We start from the raw sequence: 27,986 nt of genomic DNA on the forward strand, positions 1-27,986 counted from the left end.
CGTCACAGAGTCTCATTTCATCCCCATCACCACTGAATGAGGTGGAATATTAAGCCCATTTTACAGATGCACACACCACGGTTCAGCCCAAGGTCACACCGTTAGCAAGCTTGGGAGGGAAACCCAAGCCTGTCTGACTGTAAGATCCATCCTTACATGTGTGCCACTGTGCCTTTGTACATACCTTCCCCTGTGCCTGAAGAGGTCTTTATCCCTTTTCCCTCCAGCAGAACTCCTTCTCAACCTTCAAAACCCTCCTCAAATGGCAACCTCCTCTCTGAAGCTTTCGCCACTCCACCAGCTTATGTGCACTGCTTTCTGCTTGACACCCCCTCTGCACTTACCCTCTGTCTCCCACTTCTCTCCCACTAGACCACGTCTCCCGGGCTTTTCCAACCCCATACTCCTAGTTCCTTGCCTGGCAGAGGGTCAATGTCTAAAAAGGCTTTTAAGTGAACAATCAGGGTATCCATGTGACCAGCCGGACTCAGCCACTGTCACACAGCCTCCACAGTAGGTGCACAGGCCACGGAGCTAACCCAGACAGCTCCTGGGTAGGGGCTTCGCCCATGCCCACCCCACTTCCTGGCCTGATGGCCCCTCTCTGCTTAACCAGCTGGGCTGTTTCTGGGAGTCTTAGCCGGTGATTAGGGCCCTAATCAGCAGGACTTCCTGCCAGCCACTGCCAGAGGTGGGGGCGGGGCGGGAGGAAAGCAAGGTCAATCCAAGGTGAAGTTCGGAGCCTGGGACCAGGGAAGCTCCTGCAGGGAGATGGACTCAACAGACTCTTCCAGCCCAGAACCTCTCCAGCCCTTTGTCTTACAGGTAATGACACCGAGGCCCAGAGAAAAAAGGGACTAATTCAGAGCCCAGGGACACAGAAGGAGCACTGCTCCCCCCTGCCCTGGGCCACAGGGACCCCAGGGCAGACACACTCTCTTACACTTCCCTTGAAGCCCTCTGCCCCCACCCCCACACCAAGCCCAGTGCTGAACCCACAGACTGACTGCTCCCAATAAAGGGTTATTGGGAGACCAGTGGATTGCTCGGGTCAGTCAAGGTCAGGGGTCAAAGGTGAGCCCCTCCTCTAGAAGAACAATTGCCTAGAAAGGGGGCAGAGGTGAGCAGGAGCTAAGGGAAAGCAACACAGGGCAGGGCTGAGTCCAGGAACCCTCTCCCCAGCTGTCATCATCATCAACCCAAGTCCATTCTTTGTCTGAGAAAAGGCGTAATGCCTTTTGCAGCTGCACCTGGGAGGGGGGTCCAGAAGTGGCGCTCACCCCAACCCAGAGCAAACCCAGGCTCCCCGGGTGGGAACCAGGCCTAGGTGGACTGTGGCGCTTAGCAGGCCTGGAGGGCCCATCCTTGTTCATGAGGCAAGTCAGGGGCACCAGAAAGCAGAAGCCGTCAGACAGAGCAGAGGCCTGAGGATGGAGAGGGAGTGTGGCCAGAACCCCTGCCTCATGGATTCAAAGCTCCCAGCGAAATGGCATGCAGGAAAAGTTGGGCGTGGTTCCCCACCCCCACCTCCTACCAATAAGGAGATGCAGAGTAGACTTCAGAGAGACCTAGAGAGTACTCAGAGCAGTTATCTGAGGAACCCGCTTTAAAATATAGATGCCACCCCTATGGGTGCAGCCCAAGGTCAAGAGCAGCCTGCCCAGATGCCAGGCGTGGTCCTTGCCAGGCCTGGGAGTCTCCTATCCAGTGACTCTCAGCAAGGGATGGGACAGGAGCCAAGAAGGGGAGCTCAGACTGGCTTATAATAATGCATCGTGTTTACAGTGATGGCAACTTTCTCAGAGTCCTCCATAAACATAGATTTGCATCAGCTCCCTGGACAGACAAGGCCTCTGGAGGTCCCCTTAGCTCCCTGCCTGCCCCCTGCAATCAGAGAGAGAGAGAGAGATCTATTCTGGACTCTGATTGCTAGGACCCCTTGAGGGAACACGATGCCACCATCTCCTCCATTCTCTGGTCCCATAATGCTCTTGTCTTACGGATGGAACAACCATGATAAGAGAGAAAAGGGCCAACCCAGAGTCAGGCTCCTGGAAGAACACCATCACCACCATCATCACCCATAATAATAATAATTACTAACATTTATTGAGCACTTACTATGTTCTAGGTACTGTTTAAAGTATTTTAAATAAACTGATTCATTGAGCCTCACAACCACACCATGAAGCAGGTACTCTCATTATCCCACTTTACAGCTGAGGAAACCAAGGCTCCGAGAGGTTCGGTCACTTGCCAAGGCCACACAGTTTGTCAATAGGGTCATCCTGAGTTGAACCCCAGCAGTCTGGTTCCAGAGTCACATTTTCTGCCTCACTCTAGATCTCTCATTGAACACAGCCCTGTTTCCAGTTCTAGCCAATCCTCCCCATGATTTGTCTGAAAGCCTCAGCCTTTGCCCCTCCGCAGCCAGTCCATTCTTGCTGAGCAGCCCTCTGCCAGGCCTAGCAAGGAGCTCCAGGGAGGCAAAAGGCACAGGCCTGCCCTCCAGGAGCTTGTAATCCAGCTAAACACAGGAAGCTTGCAAAGACCCGGAAAACTGAGGGGTCCCACATTCTCTGCTGGAGAAGGCCTAGGAAGGTTACTGGGGGACCCGGATGTAAAACTGGGACCCCCACCCATAGTGAAGAAAGAACAGGAGTGCACTCAGGCACTGCTGGAACCCCTCATTCCCCATTAGTTCCCCAGGACCCCGCCCTTCTGGACCAATCCCTCCTACCTCCCGGAACACGGCCTGAGCTACAGTCCTCCAGCCCTAAAAAGGCAGGGATTACAGAACCCAGACTAGCCCTAGAGGAGGCAGTGCCAAGGCCTGGCTCAAGCGCACCACCCCCACCCCACACAAGCTCCAACTCCAGGGAGACCAGCCACACTCCCTGAGGGAGACCAAGGTATGGCGTGGAGAAGTAGGAAGGTGGCCCAGGTCACCACACTGGATAGAGGCAGGCCATGGACCCAGCTGCACCTCCTGAGGCCTCCCCCCTCAGTGATGGGAAAACGCTTCAGGCGATTTGAGAGGAGGAAGGAGGGAAGGGCCGTGCCTGTGTGACCATGCATAATGGAGGAGGCACCCAGGGAGCTGGGCATGGCCCACAAGGCTGGCAGCCCTACTGCCTCCATTGCCCTGGTTCCAGCTCACTGGTGCCCACGACTCTGCATGCCTAACAGCTCTGACAGCTAAGAGCCCGGGCCTTGGGGGTACAGTGCTGGGGACAAAAGCCCTGGTTCCAGTCTCCCAAAACCACTCTCTCCGTCCACCAGGGCCATACACATTTCCAATTTGTTTTTCTCAGAGTCCAGTAACTGGGAGGGCTTTCCTGCCTGACTCATCTGCTTCTTCCAATACACATCCTTCAGCTGGGCCTCAGTTTCCTTTTCTGGGGCGAAAGAGACTTATGGCCCCAGAAATTCACCAAGAAGCCAGAACTGCCCGCAGCTGAGAATGTTGGCCAGCCACCCCAGCTCTGTCCCTGACTTCTCTGAGCTCCAGGGCACACTTAACATCGCGCAGTCCTGCCCCCACACCCAGCCCTCTCTCTTTGGGTCTCTGTCGGACTAGAAGGAAGAGCGTCCTAATTAAGCAGCCTCATCCAGTCGTTGGCTCAAGACAAGGGACTGAAGTTAGACACTGGAAAGGAATTCCTCCTCAGTAGAAGCCAGAAGAGCCAGCACTGTGCAAGGGGCTGCCCTGACTGGAGGCATGGAGTGGGCTGGGGTGACTTCAGACCCTACTTCTTCACTCTCTGTCACGGGGCATCAGCAGGGGAGGGGCTGGAGGGAGAGGCAGTCTGGGACAGGGAGCCCGTGTGGGCCCTGAGTCCACCCCAGACGTCCACCTTGGCTCTCCCATCATGGGGTGCCCAAGCCCCCCACGGTTTGGTGTTCAGAAATCTTTAATGGCACCCTCTCCTGCATCTCCTCTCACGGCTCACCCCAGAAAACAGGTCTGGGGGGCGGGTAGGGGAGTGAGGTGACCTGTGCCTCCCACTCTCCTCCTGAGAGGCCCTGGAGAACACAGCCGTGGCGCATACCCCCCACTGCTCGGTACACAGACCACTTCAAGCTACCCTGAAAACCCTGCATTATTTACAAATTTGGAAACTGAGGCTCAGATAAGAGTTGCCCCTGGGTTTTTCTGCATCTCAGATCTTGGCACTGCTCCTCTGCCGACCATCTCCAGGCCCCATTTTGGGGAGGGGCGAGACAAAAATTGAGGCAGAAACTGAAGGTCTACCAATGACCTGTTTAAAAACAAGACACTTTTGTATTAAAATTGCTTACAGTACCCAATATTTTGTACTTCCTGATTTTCTTCTCATCCATTATCTTATACGTAACATGTTACTCTGGGATATGATTGCATTTCAGGTAGTTCAATGCATTGTTTAAGTCAAAATGTCTTAATGGATAAATTATGAAGCTTATTAATAGATTTCTCTTCTTATTTAAAATGGGGCGGGAGAGGGTAGGGGCTCAAGCTGCCCAACCTAAAAGCAACCCTCCCTTCCTCCTTCTGGCACACTGGCCCCAGTTAGCCCCTCCAGGATCTAACTTCAGAGAAGGGGTGGGGGTGGAGGCCGTGTTGCTTCTGTCTCCTCTGGTCCCCACCGTGACACAGCCCACAGGTCTGCTCCAGACCTTGTGGGGTTAACCAGCAGGGCAAGGCATGGAACAGGCCCAAAGGAATAGGAAGAAAACTCAGAATCTTTTCAGGAAGCAGCTGGGGCAGACCCAGTGGGTGGCTGAGCAATGGGTGTGAGGGCAGAGGTCAGACTCTCTATTCCCCAAATATTGGCAGGGAAGAGGAGGCCCCTGCCCTTTGAGGTCCTCTTCTGTGCCCACGCCCAGGCCAGAGGCTACGGCCCTTCTGCTCCCCTATTCTGGGTGTCAGAGAATTTCCCAACTCCAAGAATCCCAGGACCTCAGCATCCCAAGAGACCTACAAGTTCATCTCTTCTAACCACATCCCAGCTCAGGAATCCTTCCGAGCTGTTGTCCAGCCTCTGTCTGAACTCTCCCCCACAAGACGGGAAGCTCACTACCTTACAAGGCAGCCCATTCTCTCAAACTGCCAGGCTTGTTAGAAAGCCCTTCCTTAAACTCAAGCCAAGCTTCCTTCGCCAAACACAAATCCATCCTGCCCCTGTGCTTCCTGCTCCTACCTCAGGAGAAACAGGGCACTGAGAGCTCCCAAACTCCACGGCTTCAGTCATCGTCCATCAGTGATGAGAAGATGGTCACCAAACAGTAACCTCATGTCTGAATTCAGCTGCACCCACCCTCCAGCTCCCCTCCATCTGAACACCGGTTCCCTGTGTTTAAAAATCTGGGCACCACAGCCTCCATGGGAGATTCTGAACTGGGACTTTGAGGGAAGCAAAGTATGAAAAAGTACGGGATGAGGGACTGGGAAGGAAAGCCAGAAGGGTTCAAAGCCAGCGGTTTGGAAGCAGAGGTTCCCAGGTTGCCTCCTCCACCACCCAAGAATTCTCTGCTCCAGATCAAAGTCCTGGGTCCCAGCTCCGCTGTCGTGTTAGACAAGCAGAGACCCTCCCAGGCCCCAGCCGTCCACAGGCAGCACAGTCAAGGCCAACCCCAAGTGGGATCCCAGCACTGGTGCCGTTTGAAGCTTCCCCCCAGAGGGGTCACGGGCAGCGGGTCGCTCAGCTGTAGCAAGCTCTGAGGTCCTGGGGGAGAACAAAGGTGGGGAGGGGGGAGACAGGAGCAGCCACCAGTTGGCAGAGGTAGGAACAACTTAAGGCCAAGTCAGAGCCACTGTGGTCCCCACCCCACCCATGCAGCTTCAGGAAGGGGCCAGGCAGAGACATGAGGAAAGAGAATGCTCCCTCCGCACCCTCCTGACCCTCCTGGCTTGGTTCTGCCACATGGAAGAGGCACTGGGGCTTCCAGAAGACGCCCCTATCCACAAAGACTCTGGAAACCTAGCTCTAGTTTCCCCTTCTGCCCTGCACTCTCCTGCCCAGCACCCACCCTGTCCTCTAACCCCAACCCACCCCTGTAGAGAGCACTGCTTGGGAACACAGCAGGCTTCTCCTGGTCACCCCTTGGTCACCCCCCTCCCAGTTTCCTCTTCTAGGACAGTGGCCAGCCTGAAAACATCTGGGCAGGCAGTTCTGGGCCTGGTCCTGAATTGGGGGTGGGGGTTGGGGGGACAGACACTGACATTATCTCTGCATGGATTCTCCAGCTTGGGAAGGGGTGGCAGGCAGGGCATCAGAGGGTCAGGGGTGGGGGGAGAGGAAAGACGGGGGTGGAAGGCAGCTGCGTGTGTCTGTTCATTAACCACCTGGATTAGCTATTTCTGCCCAGGGGGGTGAGGAAGGAGTAAGATGCTGGTTGGGGGAGGGCAGCAGGGGGCACTCATGCCAGGCTGTGCCCATGGGCAAGGGAGCACGGACACAAGCTGAGGGGAGTGCTTTTAACTCCAACCTTTCCAGGCCTGCCAGACCCTCCCTTGCAGCTGTGACCAACTCGTGGGAGGTAAGACACGGGAGCAAGGAGAACCCCAAGGAGGAGAAAGATGCTCAGTAATCGCTCCAGTGGGTAGCAGGGAAAGAAATAAAAAGGAAAAAGTGTCCACGCTTCTCATGGGCCTCTCCCCCAGGCATCCCTGTGACAGGCAGGCAGGTGGGCAAGAGAATGCTGGTGAATAAACGCTCCCAACATCCCCACTTCCTTGGGAGATGTGTCCCTCCCCACTCACCCCCACCGGCCTGGGTCTTGGACACTAGCAACTTCCCCAGCAAACAAAACTCCTCTCACTGGCATCTCTCACAGCGTGGACACAGCACCCTGGACATCTCTGCCCAAACCTCAGACACATCTGCGGGGAAGACGGACAGGATGGCCAGAGGGGCTAGCCTAGCCACAGACATGTGACCAGACAGGCTGGCTTCCTCCTCCCCTAATGAATGCCCTGATCGGTGGTCCTGACAGCATCAGGAGAGCAGCCCCACAGCACGTACACACCCCACACTCACCTTTCCGGCAGGGGAGCCCCTGGTTGGGATGGGTGTCTAGGCTCACGAGACAGGCGGTGGGCAGTGAGTGATAGGGCAGCAGCTGTGGCTGGCAAGAAGCTGGATGCCAAGAGGAGGGCGTGAGTGAGCCTTGTGTCCAGGTGGGGAGCGGGCGCAGGGAGCAGAGCTGGCCCCAGGGCCACTGCTGGGAGCAACTGAGCAAGGGCGCTGCTCGCCCGCCCGGTTCCCTCCCCCGGCGGCAGGCGGGCAAGTGCGCACCGCCTTCTTCCCGGAGCCGGAGCCGGCCAGCAGCGCCTGCCACCGCCTCCTTTAACCCCTGCGGCTCTCACGCCCAACTCCAGCCAGGCTGGCAGTGGCCGGGCACTGAACCTGGGGCGGGGCATGGCAACAAGTGTGGCCTCCCCTCTCTGTCAGCCACTGGTCCAGCAGCTTTCTTGGGGACCCTCAGGAAGGGGCCAGAGAGCTTGGGGGTGGGGGAGCACAGATAGTGAAGGGGGGCAGGACGCCATGGAAGAGACAGCTGCAGAGAAACGGCCGAAGGGCCCCTGGGTGGGGAATGATATTTGGTAAGTTGGTGATCATAATAATGAAAATAATAAACAGAACTCCCAACTTTTGTCTAGCACCCTGCGTTATGCTGTTTCCAACTCATTTGATGACTCCAGACCTAGAATCTCCCTTCTGAACCTGCTTTGTCCTTACCTGTCAAATACAAGATAACAATCTCAGCCTTTTTCTCTGGGCTGAGTTAGGGTATTTGTGACTGTGTATGCAAAAGTGATTGGAACTGAACTCTAGTTACTAAAATACATGCTTCAACCTTCTTTGAAATGCATCAAAAAATAAGATAAATTGATGGATGGAGAAACAGAAATGGGAGAAAGCAAATATGCCAAAGTGTTCAGTATGGAATTTAGGGCGTTTACCATAAAGCCTTTCAACTTTTCTACATGTACAAAATGGTTTTATAATGTAAAATATTAGAGGAAATGAGATTTGAAAAGTTTGGAGGGCCGTATAAACGATAAACGTGAAGCACACAGGATTATTTTGAGGGGAAGGGAAAAGTCATTTGCTGCACACCGATTACATGCCAGGATCTTAAAACATTTCCCTCTCACTGAATCTTGGAATCACCCTGTTATTTTAGCTGCAGAAAGTGACCTTGGTGCAGTCAGGTGACTTGTCCAAGACAACACAGGATGGTATAGAGCGGGAGCTGGGACCTGACAAACTGGTTCCCAAGCCAAGCTCCTCACCAGCCAGCCCTCCAGAGATTGAAAGGCCCTTCCATCCCCATCCCGGCCACCTTCATATGAGGTCCTGGGCCAGTGACCCCCATCTCTGGGCCTCGGTTTCCCCTGCTGGATCATGAGTTTGGAGCCAAAGGTCTTCAAGATCTCTTCCAGTTCTAATACCCACTAATTTTATTAATTAAACCCTCCCCCAAGTTTCCAAAGAACAAAGTGACAGGGGAGGCCCCAGAGGGACAAACAGCCTCAGGAAAGATTTGGGGGCATCTAGGATGAGTGTCACAGGACAGATAATCGGCACATCAGAGAGCCGCTCCTGAACTCATCAGCGACAGCGAAACCCTCAAGGATGGGTGGGAAAGGGGCACCTTCTCAGGACCTTCTGTGGGGAGGATGGACATAGAGCTGTCATTGCACCCACCCCCTGCCTCCAGAGCAAAATGACCTCCTCCCTTCCCAGGTGGGAACAGTCTGGGTTCCCAGAGTCCCAAATTCCAGCATCTCAGGACCCACCAGCCTTGACAGCAGCCTCAGTCTGTGAGTGGGTGGGTACTGCCAGAGATGGAAGAGACGAGGCCCCACAGAACTGCCTCCCAGGCTGTTGGACTAAGTAGGGAAACCTGACCCAGGCCCTCTCTGGCCCCAACTCAAGGGCAAAGGTGTCTCCTGACAGCTTAATCCTGCCTAACACACATGCCCTGCAGACCAAGGGCGCTGGTAGGCTTGGATCAGCCTTGTCAGGGGAGGGAAGCGAGAGGACTCCATGTCAGCAATCTAGGCTCTTCTAGAAGTGGGGGGGGTCCGCTATAAAAATGGAACACACCCCCTCAGGTCGCAGCACAAGTGCCATGCTCCCCATCCCTTCCTTCCAGCACGCACCCACTATCATCCTGCTTTACATCAAATAATCCTTGCCCCGCCCCCCGCCTCCCACCCCCACCCCTCCACCCCCGCACCTATCTTTACAGCAGAACATTCGAGGCCCTCTTGATACAGCCTTGCCTCTTCAACCTTCTCATCGCAGGTTTCCCTCTTCTCCCCATCAGCATTCAGGGCTCAATTCAAAAGCCACAGTCTCCACAGACGCTGCTCCAGCCACACCGTTTGGGAGGCACAGGCCCCTCCTCTGAACAGCCAAGGCTCTTGCTCCTACACTAATGCCAAGACGTACATTTGTTGGGTGCACTCCTGTATCTCCCATTAGTCGAACAAAGATTTATTCATCTTTTCCTTCCCCTTTCCTACTTTGTCAAGCGCCTATCACCAGGTCGACACACAGACTCTCAATAAAGGTGGAATGAATCAATGGATGATGAAGAGATGGATTGGATGGGTGATTGGTTCAAAACTGAATAAAAGGGCACTTAATGCTTAACTCTGAACAAGGCTATACCACGATAATTGTTGGCAGACTTTTATCTTCAAAACTATATGATCGCAGACAGAAAAACTGACTGTGCTACGACATGGGGACCATTAGACAGATCTAAGGTGTCCCGGGCACATCCCACCCTCCCCAGGTCTATGGCAGATCCAGGTAGATCTGAGAGACACCTCCTCCAGCTGCTCTCAAGGAGTCTTTGGTGGCGAAACACTCCACCCGCCCCCACCCCAACAACACCTGCTCTTTCCCCGCACCTGGGCAGAGAACCATGGATTCAGCAACTCTCTAGAAACCACACACACAGGAAGTCACGGAGCTAGAGGATTTCAAAGAGGAGCAGCCTTCCCCTTTATTTCCAAGAGCTGTCCCACAACCCACCATCCACCCCCGGCTTTCCCCAGTGTCAGTCCTATCTCAGTCACACACACACACACACACACACACACACACACACACACACACACACACACGGAGAACTGCTTTGTGCAGAAGCCTGCTCAGCCCCTTTTCTCTCCCCTCCCCACCCCTCCTCCTCCTCCTAGCCAATGAAGACTCAGAATTCCCAGGGTTTCCCATCTCCCATCCCCCCAGTCCCGTCCCCACCTCCAGAGCCAGCCCAAACCTCTTTCCCTCCTCCCTCCATCCCCCCCATCCCCATGTGCAGCACTGCACATCTGGTTCCAGTTGTGGTTGGTCCTTTCAGGGGTAGGCCTGGGGGTTTCTCATAAAACTCAATAACACCAGTGTTGCAGCCCAGCAGAGCTGGGGGATGGGAAGGCAGGAGGCCTACGGGGGCATAGGGAGAGACGCCGGCAGCAAAGAGGCAAGAAGACACACAGAACCCAGAAAGGAGCAGGGCCGTGCCTGGCCTCGAATGAGTGGTCAATGGATACTTGTTAGTGGATGACAGAAGCTGGAGAAACAGAGGGCAGGAACACCAGGAGGAGAGAGAGTGGGACAAAGAGGGAATCAGAAACAGAGACCCAGAAGGAGGAAAGACACAGAGCTGGGTGGGGGTGCTGGTGGCTGTGGAGCCACAGAGAGGCCATTGAGAAAAGCAAAGAAAATGAATTGTGTATGTTGGGGCCAGGTGCTGAGTTAGGCACTTCCATTGGGAGCAGAGGGGATAAGACAGAAAGACAGAGGGACACAGAGAGACAGAGAAGAAAGGACAAAGATAAAGTCAGGAGAAAGAGGGCAAAAGAGTGTTGAATCCAGATTTCCCTAGCCACTCAGCCCCACCAGGGAAGGGACTGGGAGCCAACCCAGAGCTGCTCTCATTTCTCCCTTCATTTTATTTTAGTCAATATTTAAGCGCCTACCCTGCACCAAACCTTTCCCCATGTGTGTTTCCTCACAGGCCCTAATTAAAACCTGGGACATGGCTATAAGGCTACGATTCTTATCCCAGTCTTAGAAATGGGCTCAGAACAGTAAGCGATTTACCCAAAATTACAGAGCAGCTGATAAAAAGGACAGAATTTGAATCCATGTCTTCCGACTCAAGGCTGTGTCACCACATAACACAATGGGGAATGCGGGGCCCCAGTGCTCCCTTTGGAGGGCATCATATCATGTGACACCCCCCCCAACTCTCTCTCTCTCAGCCAGATTCCCAGGTTCTTACAGCACTAAGGGGAAGCTCCTCTGAGCTGGGCTAAGAGCTGACCACAAACTCAGCATCCTCCTAGAATGCAGGAGGGGAGTGGTCTCCAGGGGAGCTGCAGGAGCTACCCCCTCTAGCGCCCTTGGCCTCCACTGTCTTCTTCCCTCCCCACCACAGAGAGGGCAAGGCCACATGCCCAGGTCCCAAGGGGAGAGACCCTGGGCTTCAGAATCCTGCTGAACCCCACACACAGATGGCTGGGAGCCAGGCCCTGGGGGTCACACTAGGCATTTGGTCAACGTCTGTGCATTTGGGTTGCACCCTCCCACTTCTGACCACTACCTCCCCTCCACCTCTGCAGCGATAGATGAGTTTGGGCTATGCCCCAGGGAGCTTTCATCTCAGGGTCACACTCTAGGACCCTGCCCTCACCAGGGCTCCCCCATAGCAGACTACAGAAGCTGTACTCCACCATGCTGCCCCACAAAGCCCCTCTCCCTCCCGTCCTTGCTGAGGCCCTACAGGTTCCACAGCCCAGGTCACTTTGCTTTCTGTTCATCATTCCTAACACTCAGGCCAGACTGGGGTTGGAGCAGGGGCATCTCCTCTTCCTCACCTGTGTCCCTACCTACATCTCATTTGCATACATTCCCATCATCTCTCAAAGTGCAGAAATCGGCACAGCCTCAGGCCCTTTGCCACACGCTCCCCCAGGGAGAGAGAAGTGCCAGCCTGCCACATTCCAGCTTCCTACTCTCAGATTTGCACCCTAGTCTGAGGGCAAAGGATCAGAGGACAGAGAAAGCATGGGGGAAATGGCCTGCCAAAAACTGTCCCCAAGACACCCATCAACAGCCGCTCCCTCCTCTGGGCCTGCCTCAGTTTCCAGGCAGAATTCCTCTCAGGTCAACCCCAGCAACGATCACTAGCTTCAGCCTGGATCTTTTCAGGGACCCCACAATGCTCTCTCACAGAGCTACATCCACCAGCCTAACCCCAATATTGAGGTTTCTGGACTGGACAGTTGGGGAATCCCCCAGACCTAGATTATCTAGAATTCAGGAAGGTGTTGGCAGGATCTGTGATGAAATGCTTGAAGACGAGATAGAAAGTCAAGTGGATTCCTCGCCAGCAAGCCCAGGGGTGTTGATTAATAGATCAATGTCAACTTTCTGACTTGCCAAAGGGCTCTGTCCTCTGCCCTGGCTTGTCCAGCATACTTATCAGTAACGTAGGTGAAGAGTTAGAACGGAAGCTTAGCAAGTACACAAATTTTTCAAAAAGCAGGAGGGAAAGCTAAGATGCTGAAGTGAATTAAATGCAAAACTGACTTTATAAACAGGCCAAAATTAGCAAGGGAACATTTCTCTTGGGATAAAGTCCTGAACTAAAGTTCAAAAGTCATTTTTAAAAAAAAAAAAGAATAAATAATAGTTCATGTAGGGAAAGCACTAAGATTTAGGGAAAACAGAAATTTATTCCAGCTACAGTAGGATATGGCTGCCCCCAAAAGGCAAATGCACTTTGGGTTTCATTAACGGAGATATAGAACCCAGACCAAAGGAGGTGAGAGTTCTATTTTACTCCATGCTGCTCAGACACCATCAAAAAAGTTGAGTTCTCCTGTATTCTATAAACCAAAGAGCATCTAGAAGAGGACAGCAGTAAACCGTCAATAAATATTTGTGGAATAAAAGCACAAGGAAGGTTAAAGAAATTGTGTCCAACTTTTATTTCAGATGATAAAGAAAGGAGACAATAGGCATCATCAAATACTTGAAAAACTTTTAGAGAAAGTGAGCTAGAGCAAACTCCACTGCCGCATACACCTCCCTGTCTCTTTGCCCCTTCATCTGTGAATTCCTTGAAACCTGGGACCATTTCCCGTTTACCTCTGAATGTCCAAGAGGCAGACACAGCCAGAGGGTGAGCACCTGCTAATGGTAGCACAGCATCCTGACAAGGCCAGGCCTGCAGCGCTGATCCGTCAGGAGCATGCTGACCCCGTACGAGAGCTGACCGTTAGGCTGCCAGGCAGGAAGAGGTAAGGAGCCAGGCTGGTGGCTAAACTTTTGGCTCGCACATACCATCCCAGGCTGACTGGTGTGCTGCTCAACTGGCCTCCCATCCCCCAAAACTCCCCCTTTGCCACTGCCCAGTAGCCCTGCGGGGACTGGCCCAAGACAGGCACCCTTGCCCAAAGTCCGGACTTCCCATGGGCCTGGCTCCTGCCAAAACTTGGGCTCCTCTCCATCCTCTCTCATCACCTGCACGGCCTTCTCGCAGCTCCTCACTCTTTAGTGCACCTCCTTCCTTTTCCCTCACCCGCTCAACCTACCCCTCAGCTCACCAGTCCTCCTTAACAACCAACTTCACTCTTCCTATGTTCCTCTTATGACTCTTTCTTCTTACCCTGTGCTCTGTGGCAATGGCTGCCGAAAATTTCACCCCCACCCTACTCTCACCCTCTCCCCATATATATTTTTTTTAATTCTTTAGCACTTTTAGGCTTGGAGAGAGCTGGAGACTTCCGTCCTGAAGACTTAGATTCCACCCCTAGAGATAGTCATAATAATCGTTTTGTTCCACCTCGAAATGAGTTGCCATCCCTCCCGGGGTATGAGGATCACAGAAACTTGGCCCCATCCTACCAAAGCCCAGGAGTGGAGAGGAGAGAGTCCAGGCTTTAGAGTTGCCTACCACGTCTAAAGCCTGAACACCCTATTCACTGGCTGTGTGACCTCAGGGAAGTTACTTAACCACTCTGAGCACTGAGTGCAGAGTCTGGCATAGAGCAGCCCTCCATGCTCCCCCCACATCCTCCTCCTTCACAGAAGCCATCACCATCCTAAACTCCGAGTCACGATTTCTCTCCTTCCTGTATACTCTTTGGCCCTGTTTAATAAACACTTGAGTTTACTGAGTGCTTCCCATGTACCAGGCACTGTTCTTAGAGCTTTGTGGGTATTAACTCACGTTAATCCTTCTAACAACCCTCTGGGTAGTAATCATTATTCATCCCATTTTGCAGATGAGAAAACTGAAGTTCAGAGATACCACCTATGACTGTCACTACTCTTCTAACTGAAGAGGCAGCATTGGGTCAGGGCCTTGCTACTCCACACCACGTACAATGCAGGGCTTCCTCGGGCCTGACAGACACTCCGCCAGCCCTGCTTGCACGCATCAGGCCCTCAGAGCTCCCGCCCACACCCAAGCAGCTCCCATCCCTAAACGGAAACTTGCTTCCTGTGGCTCCTGGTTTTGCCTCAAAAAGCAAATCCCTTCGACGCTGTATTCAGAAATCTCTCTCTCGCACACGTACAATCGCTCACAATCTCCCAGAGTAGTCCCTTCACAGGCTGGACAGTCCCAGCTCTTTCACAATTTCTGGATCTTTCCCCATTCCAGGTGCTTAGCTGTTTCTCTGGTTCTGATGCTTTTCCACTTGGCCCCTGTGTGTTCATTCATTCACCCATTCACTCAACAAATGCTGTTGGAACGCCTGCCGTGGGTCAGGCCCTATGCCCGGCCCAGGGGTGGAACACAAGCAAAGCCCAAGGGAGTGCCTGCCCTCAAGGAGCACTTGGTCCAGAAGAGGAGAGACACTGAACAAACAAAAGCACAAACACATCACACAAAGAGCACAAAGCGACATGAAGGGAAAGAACCAAATGCCAGAGCAAGGAAGCGCTGAGCTCCTAAGAGCTAATGAGCACTTCTCTCATGCCAGGCCCCGTCAGAAAGTCCGTACATGCATTCGCTCACTCACTCCTCGCTGCAGCACTGGGAGTAGCTGTTATTCTAACCCTGCTTTTGTACAGCGGAGGAAGCTCCCACATGAGAGGTGAAGTCACTTGCCCAAAGTCAATAATAAGACAGCAAAGCACTGGTGATAAGACTGAACCCCAGTCTGTATTCTCAACCGTTATGCTCTGTTATCTCTAAGAGGTTCAAAGAGAGTTCCTTCAACTCAGTTCCCAAATGAATGAGCCCCACACGCATGCCAGTGGCAGCCTGACCATGTAGACGGCAGTGGCCCACGCTGGCATGACCTGGACCCCATACTGTGCTTTTATCTGTGTCCCTAATGCTGTGTGGTCCTCATCAAGATGGCGGTCACCTTAACTCCAGGCTCCTTGGCTCGTTCACCCACTTGATGTCACCTTCAGACCTTTTAGCCTTTACCCTGGTTGGCTTCAGGGTAACTGGAAGGACTGTCAAAAGATGTGAATGGGGCCAGTGGCCAGCCACTCCTAGCAGGGCCTGTTTGAGACATGGCTCCATGATGGACCAGGAAGCGGGCAAGCGAGGCTCCAAACTCTGGGAAACAATCGCCCCAGGCTCTACCCAGGCCACCCAACTGGGACTCACAAAACGTTGACAAGAATTTAGACTTGACCGGCCAACTCCTCTCCTTGTAGCGTAGTGGAAACTAAAGACTAAGGAAGACAAGCAGAGCACCCCAATGTCATCACAGGGAGGAGCTCAGGGGCGTCAACCCTAGAACGTGTCCAGTTCCCAGCCAGCTCTCAGGCCTCTGCATCACACTAGCCCCCAGGAGAGCCAGTGCTGGTGTCACCCGTGTGGGGAGCGAAGCAGGAACTTGTCCACTCAACCACAAGGAGGGAAAGGGCATCTCCGGCGTTGGGTGATGAGGGACCCACAGGGCGGCTTGGGCTCCAAATGCAGCAGTTTTGCTCCTGAAAGACGATCAGCACAGAGGCTGGGATGGGCAGGGGCCACAGCTGGAGCCCCTCCCTCTGGGTGCTCCTCCCCAGGGACCCCAGGGTGACTATTTTCCTAGGAACATTGTGTTCAGGCGGTGAGTCTTGGCTCAAACACCCTACACTGGCAGAGCTCCAGCTGCCTGTTTAATAATGTACAGCCCATCGACCATTAACAGCAGATTCCAACAACAATAAAAAAAGTTTGGTGGTTGTTTTTGTTGTTGTTGTTGTTTTTCCTTCTTCCTGGTAGTTGGTGGTGGTTCTGAAAAACGAGTCCTCTCTGGCTGGCGTCCAAGGCAAACACAGCCTGCCCAGGATTATCCTGGCAGATCCCACCTGCCTCTGCCCACCCCCGCTCCACCATGCCCAGGCGCCAAAGAGCCCGCTCCCACCTCCACACTCCGGGCGATGCCCTGGGCCTGCTACCCCAGGAGCAGCAGCAGCCATGCTGGCACCTGGGAGTTCCAGGCAGGCCTAGAAGGATGTGGGATGTGCTGGCCCGGGCAGAGGGAGGGCAGGCGGGGGCCCAGCTCCAAATGGGCCGGATGCTTCCTAGGAATTCCACTCCTGTCTGGCTAGAGCTGGGAGCAGGTGAAGCTGGGGTAGCCCGAGCAGGCAAGAGGACGTAAGTCCCCAGCAGGATGGCCAGCAATCCTGGGCAGCACCGGGCAAGGCAGTGACAGGCTGAGCCCCACTCCATCGGAGAGTCAGGATTCAGGGAAGGATGGAGGAGCTCCAAAGCAGAAGTCTCATCGGAGGGGAGTTAAGACAAGGAGAAGAAACTCCTGGAAGAAGCTGCATGATGAACAGATAGGTCCTGGGCTGTCTGTGGCAGCGGGCCTAGGGGAGAAAGCCTGCCATACGCTCCTTACCTCTCCAGCCTGGCAAGGAACTGCCAGAAATATGAGCAAGGGAGTGCAGCATGGTGGCAAGAGCTGCCAGGAGCCAGGGGGTTGGGTCCTTATAGCTCCACCTGGCTCCCTGGTGACCCTGGACTCATCTTGTGCCCTCGCATCACCATGCCATGAGAGGAATTAGCTGGGGGTAACCCCATCCTGCCTGGGGATCCTGGCCAGAGAGGAACCGCCAAGGCCAGATGCAAGGCCGACAGAGGGGTCCATAATCATGATGACGACGCTGATGCATTATCATTTATCAAGTTCTTAGTATGTTCCAGGCACTGGATTTCTTTTCCTCCCAATTCTGCTAGGCAGGTACTGCAGTTAGCACCATCACACAGAGGAGGCAACTGAGGCTTGTAGAGGTTAAGTCACTTGCCCAAGGTCACAAGGCTAGTGAATGATGGAAGCAGGACTTAACCCCAGGGCTCTGAAACATGCTACCTTGGAGATTCCAGTCAAGGGGAGAGGTCCACACCCCAAAGGCTGAGACCCCAGCAGCCTTTCTTATCTGCCCTGCACATCTGCCTGCTGTCCCCTTCTCCCCCATCCAGCCTTCCAGCCTCTCGGCATGTCCTGGCAGGGTCATCAGCCTCCCATGGGTCCTTTATTTCCCTCCCACTCCCTAGGCCCCCTTGGAGCTTCCTGCTCCCCCCAGTCGGAGCACACACAGTCATGGGTACTAACACTTACTCATACACATTCATGCACACGTGCGTGCACAGGTACCCATGCACTATACACAAGCACGTGCACTTACACTCATGCACACACACGTACACACACACACATCTGCTCCCACAGGGATAGAAATATGTGTACAGATACACACGCACACTCTTTGCACATACACTCCCATGCTCCAAAGCCCCCGAAGATCTACACTAACACATACACTTATCCCCACACAGGCACATGGCCACACACATTTACACATGGATCCATGCACACTCACACACACACACTCCCATGCATGCACATGTGCGTGTGCACACACACATAGGAACACACGTGAGCTCCAGCCACAGGAGGTTTAATGCAGACAACCACGGGTGGTCTGGGCAGGCAGAGCTGGACAGGTGTCTGCCTTGCTACCCTGGTGGTTATTGCAAAGGCAAGAACGCTGCTGGCTAATAATACCGAAGTGCATTCCTGGTCTGAGATAAGCGGCCCCAAGCATCCTCGGCACGTTCCGGCCTCAGTGTCTCACCCCTGTGGATTCCACCCACCCGCAGCGCCATCCAGGAGGAGCCCCAGACACTGGCGCCGCCAGCACAGACACCTTGGCCAGGGGCCTGCCATGCTCCCCTCTATTCTGTCTCTCCTCTCCAGGAACCCAGGCCTGCTGTGAGCCTCAGTTTCCCCTCAGAGACATCCACACAGGAAAGACAGGAGTTCTATACTCATGCTGAGAAGTGGGCTAAAGTACAAGTTGTCCTGCCTGCATTCCAGTCCCTCCAGGCGGGGCAAACTCACATCACATGTAGCCTCTGGTACTAACACACCGCCAGTGCAGAGCCCGGAATGGGGAGAAGGGAAGCTAGGGGAGCCCTTCTACTACGGGGTGCTTCAGCACCTCATCTCACCCTCCTCTCCACAACCTAATGACATCATTGTTATGGCCGCTGTTTGGCAGGTGAGGGGACTGAGCAGCACTAAAGAAGGGCTAGGAAGTCCGAGACCCAGAGTCTGAACCCAGGTCTTCCGACTCCTAAGCAAGAGCTCTTTCCAGGACCTTGACTATCTCCCCTCCTGGCTGACTCTTAGAATCAACCTATTTTCAGTACCACCGGGTAGGTCAGGGACATCACAGATTGTTTTTCTCAGGGAAAAACTCATGCTCATTACAGGCTCAGGAACGGGGGCTCTGCATCACACACACACACACACACACACACACACACACACAGGCACAAAGGGGTCAGGCATTCGGGGGTTATCCTAGGGTACCTACAGTTGCCTCAAGGAGGGAGGGATGTCCTGGGAACAAAGGACAGAGAGCAAGAGCCCTTCAAACCCCCGAGTCCCAAAGAGTTTGGAGGACACTTGGGCTGTGAAGACAGAGAAAGGGGTGCCCTATCCATAGAGTCAAGAGGGAAGGGTCTTTTGATTGTAGGGCTGAGTGGTTGGGATGAAGGGCTGGGACTTGGGGAATGACACAGGACCCCAAGGATGACACACACATACAGAGTCCTGAGGGACACAGACGGGAGGGAGTAACACGGACACAGAAAGAAGTCAGACAGAAAAGAAAGCAAAGAGAGACACAATGGTAGAACCTGAGATACTAAAGGCAAAAGGCAGCAGGAAGAAATGTGGTCGCACACAGAGGCAAGGGGCTGGAAAGTTCTGCTGGATTTTGTGATCCCAGGCAGCCCTTATTTCAGTCTCTTCCGCACACTGTATGTAGCCCAACCAACGTTCTAGGGCCACAGTTCTAAAGTCTGTGTACACACACACACACACACGCACGCACGCACGCACGCACGCAGACACACACACGCACAGACACACACACACACCCCTAACTCTCAAGTGTCCCTAACGGCAACTCAGTGAATAAGGTCAAGAGCTGTTGCAGGCATTGCTCACATGAGAACAATGAGGCCCAGGGAAGGGCTGGGGCGTACCCAAACGTGCCCAGGAGCTCAGGGAGACAGCCAGAAAGAGGGCTCAAGTATCTCCTTCCCTTTGCTTGCCCAGGAGGCAACCCCACCAGCCAGCAGAGCTGAGGCATGAGACTTCAGAAGAAAGCAAGGGGAGGAGAGAAAGGACACAGGCCCTGGGGACTCTGGGGCATGACTTTCCCAGCCCCAAGGGGATAGGATCAGAGCAGGGTCCCACGCTGGAGGCCAGCAGCCGGGCTCAGAGAGGGCAGGACCTTGGCTGGCAATGAAAGCAGAAGGTACAGGGCCACAGTGGTGAGGATGGCTGCAAGAGGGGGTGTGTTTCCATGAAGGCTTGGCCACCCCAGCCAGCAGCCCAGTAAGGCAGTCCAGCCATGCTTCCCAGAGCCGCGCGTGACCCCTCAGCACTGCCCGCTGGCCCCCACTCTGAACAAGGCAGGCAGCCTTACATGGACGTCTCAGGGACACGGTATTCATTAGCTGAGACATCAAGAAAGACAGGCGCATAAGCTTCCCCCTCCCCTCCCAACGTCACCCCAAGTGCCCTTCTCTCCCCACTGTCTCTCCGTTCAGAGCTCCCCTCCTTCCTGGAGACAGCACAATGGTAATGGCAGGCCAAGGCCAGACAGGGGAAGCTGGGAAGGGAAGGCTACTGGGCTCCAGATTTCACATCTGGCTGGACAGAGACCCCAGCTGGGAGCCTGGAGGGAAACCTGTGCTGCAGGGAAAGATGAAAGGGAGCGGAGAGGGGTGGGACTACGAAAAACGCTATCCCATATCATCAGTTGATTGGTGAAAAGACAGAGACAGTGATATATGTAGACACGTGATTATAGTAGAACTAGAAAGGCTAGGGCATAGTTTCCAAATTCATCTGCTTGATTCAGACCAACCAACTAAAACAAGACATTTTTGAGAGAATCAAGGAAAATTGAACACAGACTAGGTATTAGCTGCTCGTAAGAAATTATTATTAATTATGTTGACTGTGATAACGGTATTACGGTAATGTTAAAGTTAAAAGTCCTTATCTATTAATGATACATACTGAAGTATTTACAGTGAAATGATATAATGTCTGGGATTGGCTTTAAAAACACACTGGCAAAAGAAAAAAAAAGGCTGGAGGGGGAGTGAGGGAGGACAGATGAATCAAAAACAGCAAAAAGTTGCTGGTTGTTGAAGTGGGGGGTGGGTGCAAAGGAGTGCAATATACTAGCTTTGCTACTTCTGTGTGTTTCAAATCTACCGTAATAAAGAATTGAGCAACAACAAAAAAAAGAGGAGAGGTTCAGCTGGTCCACGTTTCCTAAAGTGTGGTATATCAGAGGACTTTAGTTGGAAAACATGGCTCAAATTGTTTATTTTAATATTTTGGTATTTAGGAAGGAATTAAGAATATATAAGTGTAGACTAAGCCCATAAACTCTATCATTAGAATGAGTAAAAGGCTCAAAAAGCAAGTTATGTTTTTTTAAACTGAAGTCATAGCGTAGGATGGTGATGACTGATACAGTAAAATGAGAAAGAAGATGCCTGACAGCAATTGAGAAACCGACAGGCTGGCCCAACTCCGCCTGCATGGAAGCTGACACACTGTCCCACCAAGGGTGTCATTCACCCACTGCCCAAATCGTCATCTGCATCCTGAATATGCAGGTGTGCAGCCACCCTGACACATCAGCCAATGAGGATGGGCCGGGCTGTGACAGGTGGACAGCTGGGATGGCGAGGGATGCTGGTGAGGAGCAATGGTGGCTTGCTGCTGCTTCCCAAGGACAGCTCTGGCCCAGCTCTGTGCTTCCATTGTCTCCAATCCCCCACAGCCCTCCAAGGTAGACATTATCATGCCCATTCTACAGACAGGGAAACTGACTCAGAGAGGAAAGGTGACCTCTCAAGGTCCCAAGGCCGGTGGGTTACAGAGCCAGGATTTGAACCCACATCTCTCTGACAACCAAACCAGTTGCATCTCGAAGGCAGGCAGGTAACCAGCCCAGTAGGAGCATAAGGCCCAGAAGAGAGCTAAAGCATTGAAAGAGGTGGGAAGGAAGATAATATGATCTACGAGAAGGAGAGGAAGGAGAAGGCGGGGAGGGCCTAGGCTACACAACAGGTTTGGGGTGTCTGGACAGTTGTTACACAAACGTGGCAGAAAGAAAGGGAAAGACTGCAGCAAGGTGAATGGAGGTTAGATCACTAGGGCACCTGGAATGTAGAACTGCAAGGCTGTGGGCCTCGGTCAACATTGCAAAATATCACACTTCACGGGGCGGCCGGATGGCTCAGTTGGTTAGAGCGCGGTCTCTCAACAAAAAGGTTGCCGGTTCAATTCCCACATGGGATGGTGGGCTGTGCCCCCTGCAACTAAAGATTGAAAATAGCGACTGGACTTGGAGCTGAGCTGTGCCCTCCACAACTAGATTGAAGGATAATGACTGAAGCTGATGGGCCCTGGAGAAACACACTGTTCCTCAATATTCCCCAATAAAAATTTAAAAAGTCACACTTCTGAGCTTTGGGCTGGAATCATACCAACTCAGTATGGGAATGTTAAGTTAATGTAAGTTATTCCATGCCTCCTGAAAGTTCTATTTGGTAGTCAAATGTGTTTGATTAATACAAACAGGGAGATGAGTGTAATTTCTCAAAATGTGAGGTTCATGGGGGAAATATTAATAAAAGAATCCTTTTACTGTCCATCAGAGCCTGAAATAGGCCTGGAGAGGGAGGGGGTTAGTGCCCTGGAGAGGACTGTCTGTTTACCCAGGTTTCTGACTTCTAGGAAAGTGGGTGGGAAAATGATGAGAGACACAAACCTTCCTCTACCAAGCTCTCAGCATCCTGGAGATCCCCACCCATTTTCCTGGCAGCTGAGAGGCCCCAAGGAAGCCCAGGCCCTAAGCAGTCTTGCCTCCCATTCTTGCATCTTCTCTCAGGACCAGGGTCCCGTGTTGAAGACCAGGGTTAAGGGACCCTAATGCATTTGGGGAAAGGAGGGGTTTAGAAGGGGTGTTGGATGTTTAGCGGCACAGAAGTTCTGGCTCCACACATTTATTAGCTGTGTGAGGTTGGGCGAGCAGCTTGACCTCTCTGAGGCTCGGTTCCCCTCCTCACCACCTCCCCTCCCTGCCCATGCTAAAACTGGAATAATAATAATAGCAACTTCTTCACAAGGCTGTTTTGAGAATTCACTGACATGATCCATGTAATATACTTAGCATGGAAGCTGGTGCCTAATTGCTTAATAAATAGTAACCACCATTATCATCATCATCATTATTATTATTATTATCATTATTAACAATCTTATTTAAGATCCATAGTTGGGCTCTTTGGTATTCAAGGCTCTGATGAGACTGGATCAAGGAAGCTGCAGGGTGGGCAGCAGCCGGCAAGACAAAGGAGGCCAACAGGGGTGAGTGGCAGCAGCCCAATCGCATCCTCTCCAGGAATGCAGTGCCGGCGGCTGGGGGGTGGGGGGCGAGGGGAGATGCCTCGCTGCTGAGGTCAGGCCCTATTCAGAGCTGGCAGGGTATTTATCATCCTCACTAGTGAGGGGAGGTGGGGGAGGTGGGGGAGGTGGGGAAGGAGGGAGATGGGGAGGGGGAGAAGGAGAAGCAGCTGCAGAGGGCAGTGGGAGGGCTGCCCGTAGGGGAGGGACCCACTCCTGTGCTGGGGTCCTGGGAGACCCCCCCAGCCTTCCACTAAACCTCAGTGAGTAGGGGCAGGAGTGCCAGCTTTGCACGAAGGAGACCCCCACTCATTGCCCTAGCCAGGACCAGGACATTGTGCATCATTTCCAAAACTCTTCACAGCAGCCCAGCAAGCTAGATGTTATTTTCATTATCCCCGTCTTACAGATGAGGAAACCGAGGCTGGGGCTGGTCAAGCTCACTACCCAAGGATGCTCACGGACACCAGCACCATCTCCTGCGTCTTGTCACCGCACAGAGCCTGGGCTCACAGAGGTGGATGCAGGGGTGGCGTGAGAACAGATGTGGTCTTCAGGGGGCACAGTTGGCCAGTGCTGTTTCTCCCCAGGTCAGCGCAAGGCAGGCTGGGACTCCAGGATTCACCTGGCAGCGCAGCTCATCTTCCTGCCCCTAGAGACACACATACCACCAGTGCAGGAAGGCTCAGCCCTCTCCTTGCCACACACAGCCACTTCTATTCTTGAGATCAAAGGCTCCCAGCTGCTCCTTCCATCCCCTGGGGCCCCTTCCCTGGCTCCCTACTCCCAGAAGGCAGCCCCTCAGAACTGACCCAACTCCCTCCAGCTGTGTTTTCAACCTGTTCCCTCCTAGATTGTCCTCCACAAGAACGAGAAAATAATCTGGTTACCCTCGGTGATTATGTCTGGTACCCACTCGTCTACTGAAGGTAGAACCACCCTGGGCCTCAGTTTACCCACATGGAAAGGAGGAGGACAGGTGACACACAGGGAGGTAGGAGGAATGCCAAGGCCCCCTCAGCAGGAGAGACCTTTGGGGCTATAGCTGAGGTTTTCCTCTTGCATGACGGCCGCTTACTCCCTAGTTTCCACCTCTCCTTCTCCAATTCTGGAAAAGTAGGGCCTCTCACCTCCGTACCCCCAGCAGCCTAAAAACTTCAGGAACCCTGCCCAGTTAGAGAGCCTTGCTCAGCAGCTGTGACCCCCTGGCAGGGCTGTGGTGGGTGGATAACTGGGATGGAGGGTGAAAATGGTGAGTAAAACAATGGGATCTTTTGGCCCGTTTTATGCTCTGATGGAATTAAAAGGATAAAATCAGTCCCAAAGTGTCTCCCTGCATCTCCAATTATTCTCTACCTGTCCTCACAATATGTTTCTCTCTCTCTCTGTCTCTCTCTCTCTGTCTCTCTCTCTCTCTCTCTCTCTCTCTCTCTCTCTCTCACACACACACACACACACACACACACACACGCAGGCACATGCGCCCACAGCCACAATTCCTGCCTGGGCTCTGTGGTTAACCCACTCTGGTCTCTGATTACCCTCTTCCAAACTGATCAGATCAGAGAGAGGAACTGCCGCTGCGAACACCACCTTCTGGGAGGGGTACCCCAACTGTGTCCCCAGAGGTTGGCTACTAGCCCTGGTAGGTACCTGTAGGCAAGCCCTGTGGAGGGGGTGTTCCCACTCAGGCTTCCAAGGCAGGCATTTGAAATCCTTCTTCTGATTCCCCCTGACCTCCCCGGAACAATAATGATTCTCCCACTTTATAGGTGAAAGGAGCGATTTGCCCACGTTCTCAGAGAGGACAGGAATCAAAGGTCAAATCTGGAAATTAAAGAGGCCTGGCTCAGAATGGTTACTTCCATCCCAAACAAGCCGGATGGGACCCCTGCTTTCTCCATCCACCCACCCATGTTGACATGTGGAAAGCTAAATGACTTTCACGCTTCCGATAGAATGGGAGTGTGTAAGTGTTAGTTTTCTGTGTCAACTTGGCTAGAATACAGTGCCCACGACTTAATCAAACACTAATCTAGGTGTTGCGTGGAGGTATTTTGTAGATGTGGTTAATAGCTACAATCAGTTGACCTTAAAGTAAATTACTCTCCATAATGTCGGTGGGCCTTATCCAGTCAGTTGAAGAGCAAAAAGGTGAGGTTTCCTGGAGTAGAAATTCTGTCTCAAGACTGCAACACCAAGTCCTACCTGAGTTGCCAGCCTGCCAGCCTCCCCTACAGATTTCAGACTTTCCAGTCCCCTATTGGGTCTGCGTCTCTGGGGAACTCTAATAGGGAGCAAATAAAAGAGGTCAAAAACCATTGACCCAACCAACTTAAAGAAACTCCCTCTCAATGGCCATAGCTGAGTCAATCTGATCCAATAAAAAGAATGATGACATTGGATTATCACCAATAAAATAATGTACATATCCAGGTTCTACAGTGACATAAATAAAAAAGTGAATAAATAAATGAATGAGGAATAAGGGAAAATTCTGTACAGCAGAATTCCAATTAATAAATGTAGAAGGAATGATAGAAATAGAAAACCAAATAAACCCAAATTCAAAAGAACTGATCAGTACTCTTCAGAAGTGCCAAAGTCACAAGAGACCAAAAAAAAAAAAAAAAAGTGTTGCAATGGAAATGCCGGCCAAATTCTACTAAGATCTGTAGATTAGTTACTAGAATCAGATCAATGTTAATTTCCTGGTTTCGATAATTGCGCAATGGTTCTGTAAAGATGTCAACATTAGGGGAAACCGATCTAAGGGTACATGGAAATTCTTTGTGCCATTTTTGCATACTTTCTGTAAGTCTAAAATCATTTCAAAAAAAGAAAAATTAAGTGGGTCCCAAAGAAGACATAGATTATGGGGTCAGAATGAGAGCCAGAGGACAGGTCAGAATTAAATCCTTAGAAGGGAAAAGGGATTCAGCCTGGGAAGGTCCCTCTGGTGTATCAGGTAATCAGACCACACAAGGGCTACTCAGATGAAGAAGGCAGAAGAGGAAGAATGTAGACTTCTCAGAAGTATAAATAAACAGACCTGACCTAGGGACAAGGTGACACAGGTGGAATACATGGGTATTCCAGCTCTAGGACCATCACCTGGGGACAGCCAGATTCAGCATTCAATGATAATAATAACCATGATGCCACCACCACAGCCCCCGGTGTCACAAATCACCGGCTACCATGCACCAGGAGCTGGAAGCACTCTCCATGTCTAGCTAATTTAATGCTCACCACAACCCTGCAGGAAGGTCTTTGTGACCCCAGTTTATAGATGAGGAAATTGAGAATCGGGGCACTTCAGAAAATGGCCCCAGATTATTCAGCTGTAAGCAGGGGAAGCAGGAAACAAATCCAGTTCTGATTCCTGAGCTCCCAAATCTTAGAACAAAAGAAACGCTGACTGCCCCCAGTCCAACCTCCCCCGCCACAGTGCAAGATGGCTGCTGACAGCTCACCATCTCACAAACAGCCTGGTCCAGCGGGGACTGTTCTAATTGTCTTCCCTGGAGGTGCACGGGGGCTTAGTAATGCAGAACTTCCTCCACATAAGCCGACTGACTACAGCCTCAGTCCTGGGACCCCATTCGCAGGGGAACGAAGATAAAAATTGCTGGTATTTATCTATTGGTCTAAACACTTCATACGTATTCAGTCATTTAATTCTCACAATAACTTTATGAGGCAGGGACTCTTTATGACTCTTACAGATCAGAAACCCAAGTCACAAAAAGGCTGAGCACCTTGCCTGATTACAGAGAGAGTGAGTGTTGAAAAAGAAAAGTCAGACATGGATGGGGGCGGTCTATAACCACACCACCTCTGGTCCCACTCTCCCCTGGAGGCTCTCCCAGAATCTGAGTTCAATTCCCGGGTCCACCACCATCCCGGCTGTGTGAGCACAATGCTCAACCATCTCCGCCCTTTCCTCCTCTGTGCCCTACGGGATTATGTGAATGCCTATCTTTTAGTGTTATTGTAAGGGTTAGATTAAATGGGTCCTGTCTGTGCAAGGATAGAGGATCTTTGTAAACCAGGCACTAATGGTAACATTCAAGCCAGTGTGATTTTTCTGAGTGCAGGAGAGGGCACTGGAGTTTTCCTGCTGTTCCTCCAATCACGTATGACCCACGAGTGACCTTCCTCCTCTGCTTCCTGAACAGAACCCGGTTTGATCCCAGACACCTCTGGACACCCTCGCTTGGGTGCCCTGGCCCAGCAGATGGAAACTGGCCAGGGGGTTAATCTGTGACTTGCTCTGTGCTTCGCTATGCCCCAGGACACACACACCCTCTCCTCCTAATGGTCCCCCACTAACATCCCACCCCGCCTGCTGGCTGCAGGGGACAATGGGCCAAGTCACTCATCAGCCAGGGGCCAGAATGCGCAGAGAGAGGGAGGGTGGCCTCATAGGTCCTGGGCAGAGCAGAGAGGAGGATACAGGGGCCAGCAGGTGACCACAGGGGGCCAGCAAGGGACTTCAGTGGAAGAATCAATGTGGGGGACGGGGTTAAGGGAGTGTGGGCCACGGTCATTCTTGTGGAGCTGGCCAGGCCTGCTGGCTGATAGATTTCTGGGGCACTTAGCTGTCTGTTATCCTTGGGTTTCAGAATAATAGAATTAAGAGTTATCATCTATTGAGAAAGCCAGTCACACACAAGGATTCCACTTATATTTTCTCTAATTCTCACAGCAACCTTGCAAGGTTGGCTGTCATCAATGTCACCATTTTTATACCCATGAGGAAACCATATTTTGGAGGTTGAGTGACTTGTCTGATATAACACAGCTCAGGTAAATGGCAGAGTCAAGATCCACTTGAGCCCAAGGCCAGAGGGGTTCCACCTCTACCAGGCCCCATCTCAGGACATCTAGGGTCTGGAAACAGTTCTAAGTCAGTGGCTTGGAGGCTAAGACTGAGTTGTGGCCTCCAGGAGTGAATGCTGGGTTCTCAGGCAGCATCTCAGGGTCCCCCTCAGGACCAGCAGCTTCT

At 52.5% G+C, this 27,986-nt stretch overlaps 1 protein-coding gene across 20 annotated transcripts in view; it reads right to left on the reverse strand.

The window, feature by feature from the left end:
* TNS1 (tensin 1) overlaps positions 1-27,986 on the reverse strand; it is a 222,287-nt gene that overhangs the window by 128,177 nt on the left and 66,124 nt on the right. The window contains exon 1 of one of the 20 annotated variants that reach the window (XM_074313085.1): positions 7,023-7,275. The exons of 18 other annotated variants lie outside the window; for them this stretch is intronic. The gene's annotated coding sequence lies outside the window, so the exon portion shown is untranslated. Of the gene's footprint in view, positions 1-7,022; positions 7,276-27,986 lie in introns of those variants that run through there. One more of the 20 variants, XM_074313089.1, reaches the window with a different exon arrangement.

The sequence above is a fragment of the Rhinolophus sinicus genome, linkage group LG01, assembly GCF_036562045.2.
Source record: "Rhinolophus sinicus isolate RSC01 linkage group LG01, ASM3656204v1, whole genome shotgun sequence".
NCBI classification, from domain to species: domain Eukaryota; kingdom Metazoa; phylum Chordata; class Mammalia; order Chiroptera; family Rhinolophidae; genus Rhinolophus; species Rhinolophus sinicus.